Source organism: Mya arenaria, chromosome 9, assembly GCF_026914265.1.
Source record: "Mya arenaria isolate MELC-2E11 chromosome 9, ASM2691426v1".
Lineage (NCBI taxonomy): Eukaryota > Metazoa > Mollusca > Bivalvia > Myida > Myidae > Mya > Mya arenaria.
Window position 1 is genome coordinate 42,318,582 of NC_069130.1, and position 7,354 is coordinate 42,325,935.

Sequence of the window (7,354 nt, forward strand, 5' to 3'; positions counted from 1 at the left end):
TAGTGTCATCGGTGAGGTGTCGCCAAAAGCGTCATCGGTGAGGTGTCGTCATCAGTGAGGCGTCGCCCATAGCGTCATAGTCGAGGTGTCGCCAAAAGCGTCATCGGTGAGGTGTCGTCATCAGTGAGGCGTCGCCCATATCGTCATCGGTGAGGTGTCACCCAAAACGTCATCAATGGGGTGTCGCCGATTACGTCATCGGTGAGGTGTCGCCCATAGCGTCAACGGTGATGTATCCTCCATAGCGTTTTGCTGAGGTGTCGCCAATAGCGTCATTAATGAGGTGTCGCCCATTGCGTCATCGGTGAGGTATCACCCATAGTGTCATCGGTGAGGTATCACACATAGCGTCATCGCTGATATGTCACCCATAGCGTCATCGCTGATGTGTCGCCCATAGCGTCATCGGCGAGGTGTCTCCCATAGCCTCATCGGTGAGGTATCGTTATCGATGAGGTGTCGCGCATTGCGTCTTCGGTGAGGTGTCGCCCATAGCGTCAACGGTGAGGTGTCACACATAGCGTCAACGGTGATGTATCACCAATAGCGCCATCGGTGAGGTGTCTCCCTCGGTGAGAAGTCGCCCATTGCGGCTTCGGTGAGGTGTCGTCCATAGCGTCAACGGTGAGGTGTCGCCCATAGCGTCAACGGTGAGGTGTCACCCATAGCGTCAACGGTGATGTATCACCCATAGCGTCATCGGTGAAGTGTCTTCCTCGGTGAGAAGTCGCCCATTGCGTAATCGGTGAGGTGTCGTCCATTGCGTCATCGATGAGGTATCACCCATTGCGTCATCGGTGAGGTGCATTCCAAAGCTTCATCGGTTAGGTATAACCCATTGCGTCATCGGTTAGGTATCACCCATTGCGTCATCGGTGAGGTATCACCCATAGCTTCATCGGTGAGGTGTCGCCCATAGCGTCATCGGTGAAGTGTCGTCATCGGTGAGAAGTCGCCCATTGCCTCATCGGTGAGGTATCTCCCATTGCGTTATCGGTGAGGTGTCGTCATCGGTGAGGCGTCGCCACGATACTCCCATCGTGCCATAAAAGAGATATCACTCCCTTGCTGGCAAACTCCATAATCGCTCTGTTGGGAAGACGGCTCTGTGGGGATGTTTTCTGCCAAATAAAAAAGGCTTTTATTAATGTTTAATATTATGTCCCTGCTAACATTTGGATAACCTAATATACCACCATCATTATCCAATGTAATAACAACAATATTAGCAGCAGCAGCAGCAACAAAGGTACCACCGTTATCGTCATCTTTATCACGTATTCAATCGTAATTATAATATTAATCATGAACTTCGAATATAATTGTATCTTACATCTATGTTGCATCAATGATATTCCAGCTATTGAATCCAACTATGTGTTGTTAAATTTATACCATAGCTGCTCACTGGCGCAGCATCACTTCAGTCACTTCCGGTTGCATGGAGGGACACTTCCGGTACCATAGACGCTGAAACATGTAAACTATGCGTGTACTTACATTTTTCATCAGATTGCAAGACATTTACTATTCCCATTCTAGATATTATCATAAATCCCAATACAGACGAAGCAACCTACCGTTATCATAAAATGTCTGCACAAATGTGCAATATTATATAATTTTATATTAGTACACACGAAAATGAGATAAACAGTTTCTGCTACCCGGGTTTGGTTAAAGAAATATTGGGGAAAATGCTGGCACCTTTTACACTCTCACTGTAAAATTTCTAAAACCAACAGAAAATGCCAATATTCGTGTTTTTCTTAAATTCGGATTGTTTAGATAGTTGAAACTTCTGTTTTACGAGATTAAAATGGGTAATTGTTGTGTTTTTTTGTTGTTGTTTTTTTTTAATTTAAAGTACTTATTTATAAAGAAAAAAATCGTTTTAACCAGACAGGCTTTCGAACAAAAGTGCATCCTCATAGAGCAAAACCATCAACATCCGTTAAAACTAAAAATACAACATATATATTTTTGCTTAAGATACGTTCTTTTGCTCAGAAGTAAGCGAAATGGAACTTATGTTTGGTTGTTGTTTTGTCGACGGCCGTTGGTGCGAAGAAATACAGGTGCGTGGGAGTACGTCAGGTAGTCGGGGAAGAGATAGCAGCGCGACTATACCATGGCCTCATACGATAGCTGTGATCCTGGGAATATCCTTTAAAATAACAACAACTGTATCATCACCACAAGAACCATATTCAGCATCTATTTCTAATCATCATTATTATAATTTTAATCATTAAGTTTTAATCATATTTATTTTTTTCAAATTTCTCGTGTTTTTTTTTCAATTAAATTAAAGCAAGAGTGCTATTTCAATAAATGATATTTTCCTTCCGTTTATTTTCCTCTTGTTTTTGTTTATTTTGTACCATGGCAGCTCACGGGTGGAGCGTCACTTCAGGTGACAAGGGCACGTCCCCCCCCCCCCAACATTAGTGAACTTAAATAAGCTTTGCAAATAATAAGAAAAATCAACTGTTGTAAATCTTGTATATATATATAATTGTAAATGACTCAAGTTGGGACTAAACTACTCCGCATGTCCTTTTAGAATGGTCTGACTATGTGAACGGTTTATTTACTCACAGCCATTGCAAGAAAAACGCAAAATCAATAGAAACGTTTCGGCATAATCCCACAAAACATTTCATTTTAATATCAGCTGGGTTTGTTCGATGGCCGCCACTTTGAAAGATACATGTCACGCTTCCCACCTGAACAATATACATGCAGGGCTGGCCAATAAACGGACATGGCTGGTCGTACAGTGCAATGATACCTATGTAAAGGATATATCACGAGTAGCCGTTTGATATGGAATTTATCAGCGAGGGTAGCTAGTTGTTATGTTTTCTATTTCATTATATTCCATGCCAAACATAAATAATTTATTATTTACCTTAAGGATAATAAAATAAAATGAACACATGTGTAGGTGTGCTACAGACGGGATACTTTAATCGAAAGAAAAAGAACGGGGAATCTTTTACTATATGTTTTTTAAAACAAAACAAAACAAATTATACATTTGCTCCAGTTAAACTAAAGATCTACAGATCATCGCAGGTGACTAAGAAAAAGATTTTTTTTACATAAACATACGAATACTTCGTATAACATTATTCGTTTTACAATACACTAATACCATTCTCGTCATATTTGTAAACAAACCATCCTTAACATGATTTCAAAATAAATGAAATAATTTCAATACTTGTCAAATACAAAGAAAAAATGAATAATCTAAATTCTAAGATTTTTCGATACACTCATTTTGACTTGTACCGAATCTCTAACATATCTGTCCTTAGCACTGTCGGACTTCCAACGTCCATGCTTTTTAAGCAATCTCTCTGATACACCATTTGCAACCGCTGCTGTGGCCCCACCCGAACGAAACGAATATAAACCATATTGTTTACTATCAATACCGACAGCTTTTAGATTTGCTATCAAAATTTCCCTGGCTGTATTGTAAGAAATAGGTTTTCCCGGGCAAAGAATATGCTTATTCAAAGCTTCAAACAGAAATTTCTCAAGGAAAGAAACTGGACAAGAACATTTTCCTGTTCTAGAAATGATCACCTTTTCGCCAGCTTTGCACTGACCTGTTTTACTAGAAGAAATAAAAATTTCTGCACAATCAGAAAAAATCTTAAGATCAGACCTTTTAATATGTGAAAGCTCACTAAATCTCAAAAAACCTGCAAAACTTACTAAACACATGCAAATGAATCTTAAGTCGAAGATATTGGTTGTATTTCCGAAATGAGCAATAAGTTTAAACAAATCTTCTTTGGAAATTTCAGATTTTTGCTGAATCGGCCTGCCAGAATCTCGCAACAGACCATTTTTGGTAAAACTTACTAGATTTGTATTACAAGGGTCAGAAAACCCTGAAACGTTATGAGCCCACGAAATACTATAAGTAATGGCGTTCACTTTTGACGCTGACGGTGAAGAATCTTTCATGGATGAAAGAAAAAGTGCAACATGATAATCGGAAGCTGGAAGCGGTTTAAATTCATATTTTTTGCACCACTGGCAAAACGATTTAAAATAACAATTGTATTGTTTGTAAGTGTTATCTGATTTTGACAGTTTCACCAGCGTTTGTAAAGTATCATGATGTTTTTTGAAATCATCGGGCAGACATTCTTTGTGAAAATTCCTCCAATGTCCAACCTTGAATGCAACTGGTAACAAGATTGCGTCATCGGTGAGGTATCAACATCGGTAGGGCGTCGCCCATAGCGTCATCGTCGAGGTGTCGTCATCGGTGAGGCGTCGCCCATAGCGTCATCGTTGAGGTGTCGTCATCAGTGAGGTGTCGCCCATACCGTCATCGTCGAGGTGTCGTCCTCAGTGAGGTGTCGCCCATAGCGTCATCGTCGAGGTGTCGTCATCAGTGAGGCGTCGCCCATAGCGTCATCGTCGAGGTGTCGTCATCAGTGAGGCGTCACCCATAGCGTCATCGTCGAGGTGTCGTCATCAGTGAGGCGTCGCCCATAGCGTCATCGTCGAGGTATCGTCATCAGTGAGGTGTCGCCCATAGCGTCATCGTCGAGGTGTCGTCATCAGTGAGGTGTCGCCCATAGCGTCATCGTCGAGGTGTCGTCATCAGTGAGGTGTCGCCCATAGCGTCATCGTCGAGGTGTCGTCTTCAGTGAGGCGTCGCCCATAGTGTCATCGGTGAGGTGTCGCCAAAAGCGTCATCGGTGAGGTGTCGTCATCAGTGAGGCGTCGCCCATAGCGTCATAGTCGAGGTGTCGCCAAAAGCGTCATCGGTGAGGTGTCGTCATCAGTGAGGCGTCGCCCATATCGTCATCGGTGAGGTGTCACCCAAAACGTCATCAATGGGGTGTCGCCGATTACGTCATCGGTGAGGTGTCGCCCATAGCGTCAACGGTGATGTATCCTCCATAGCGTTTTGCTGAGGTGTCGCCAATAGCGTCATTAATGAGGTGTCGCCCATTGCGTCATCGGTGAGGTATCACCCATAGTGTCATCGGTGAGGTATCACACATAGCGTCATCGCTGATATGTCACCCATAGCGTCATCGCTGATGTGTCGCCCAACGCGTCATCGGCGAGGTGTCTCCCATAGCCTCATCGGTGAGGTATCGTTATCGATGAGGTGTCGCGCATTGCGTCTTCGGTGAGGTGTCGCCCATAGCGTCAACGGTGAGGTGTCACACATAGCGTCAACGGTGATGTATCACCAATAGCGCCATCGGTGAGGTGTCTCCCTCGGTGAGAAGTCGCCCATTGCGGCTTCGGTGAGGTGTCGTCCATAGCGTCAACGGTGAGGTGTCGCCCATAGCGTCAACGGTGAGGTGTCACCCATAGCGTCAACGGTGATGTATCACCCATAGCGTCATCGGTGAAGTGTCTTCCTCGGTGAGAAGTCGCCCATTGCGTAATCGGTGAGGTGTCGTCCATTGCGTCATCGATGAGGTATCACCCATTGCGTCATCGGTGAGGTGCATTCCAAAGCTTCATCGGTTAGGTATAACCCATTGCGTCATCGGTTAGGTATCACCCATTGCGTCATCGGTGAGGTATCACCCATAGCTTCATCGGTGAGGTGTCGCCCATAGCGTCATCGGTGAAGTGTCGTCATCGGTGAGAAGTCGCCCATTGCCTCATCGGTGAGGTATCTCCCATTGCGTTATCGGTGAGGTGTCGTCATCGGTGAGGCGTCGCCACGATACTCCCATCGTGCCATAAAAGAGATATCACTCCCTTGCTGGCAAACTCCATAATCGCTCTGTTGGGAAGACGGCTCTGTGGGGATGTTTTCTGCCAAATAAAAAAGGCTTTTATTAATGTTTAATATTATGTCCCTGCTAACATTTGGATAACCTAATATACCACCATCATTATCCAATGTAATAACAACAATATTAGCAGCAGCAGCAGCAACAAAGGTACCACCGTTATCGTCATCTTTATCACGTATTCAATCGTAATTATAATATTAATCATGAACTTCGAATATAATTGTATCTTACATCTATGTTGCATCAATGATATTCCAGCTATTGAATCCAACTATGTGTTGTTAAATTTATACCATAGCTGCTCACTGGCGCAGCATCACTTCAGTCACTTCCGGTTGCATGGAGGGACACTTCCGGTACCATAGACGCTGAAACATGTAAACTATGCGTGTACTTACATTTTTCATCAGATTGCAAGACATTTACTATTCCCATTCTAGATATTATCATAAATCCCAATACAGACGAAGCAACCTACCGTTATCATAAAATGTCTGCACAAATGTGCAATATTATATAATTTTATATTAGTACACACGAAAATGAGATAAACAGTTTCTGCTACCCGGGTTTGGTTAAAGAAATATTGGGGAAAATGCTGGCACCTTTTACACTCTCACTGTAAAATTTCTAAAACCAACAGAAAATGCCAATATTCGTGTTTTTCTTAAATTCGGATTGTTTAGATAGTTGAAACTTCTGTTTTACGAGATTAAAATGGGTAATTGTTGTGTTTTTTTGTTGTTGTTTTTTTTTAATTTAAAGTACTTATTTATAAAGAAAAAAATCGTTTTAACCAGACAGGCTTTCGAACAAAAGTGCATCCTCATAGAGCAAAACCATCAACATCCGTTAAAACTAAAAATACAACATATATATTTTTGCTTAAGATACGTTCTTTTGCTCAGAAGTAAGCGAAATGGAACTTATGTTTGGTTGTTGTTTTGTCGACGGCCGTTGGTGCGAAGAAATACAGGTGCGTGGGAGTACGTCAGGTAGTCGGGGAAGAGATAGCAGCGCGACTATACCATGGCCTCATACGATAGCTGTGATCCTGGGAATATCCTTTAAAATAACAACAACTGTATCATCACCACAAGAACCATATTCAGCATCTATTTCTAATCATCATTATTATAATTTTAATCATTAAGTTTTAATCATATTTATTTTTTTCAAATTTCTCGTGTTTTTTTTTCAATTAAATTAAAGCAAGAGTGCTATTTCAATAAATGATATTTTCCTTCCGTTTATTTTCCTCTTGTTTTTGTTTATTTTGTACCATGGCAGCTCACGGGTGGAGCGTCACTTCAGGTGACAAGGGCACGTCCCCCCCCCCCAACATTAGTGAACTTAAATAAGCTTTGCAAATAATAAGAAAAATCAACTGTTGTAAATCTTGTATATATATATAATTGTAAATGACTCAAGTTGGGACTAAACTACTCCGCATGTCCTTTTAGAATGGTCTGACTATGTGAACGGTTTATTTACTCACAGCCATTGCAAGAAAAACGCAAAATCAATAGAAACGTTTCGGCATAATCCCACAAAAC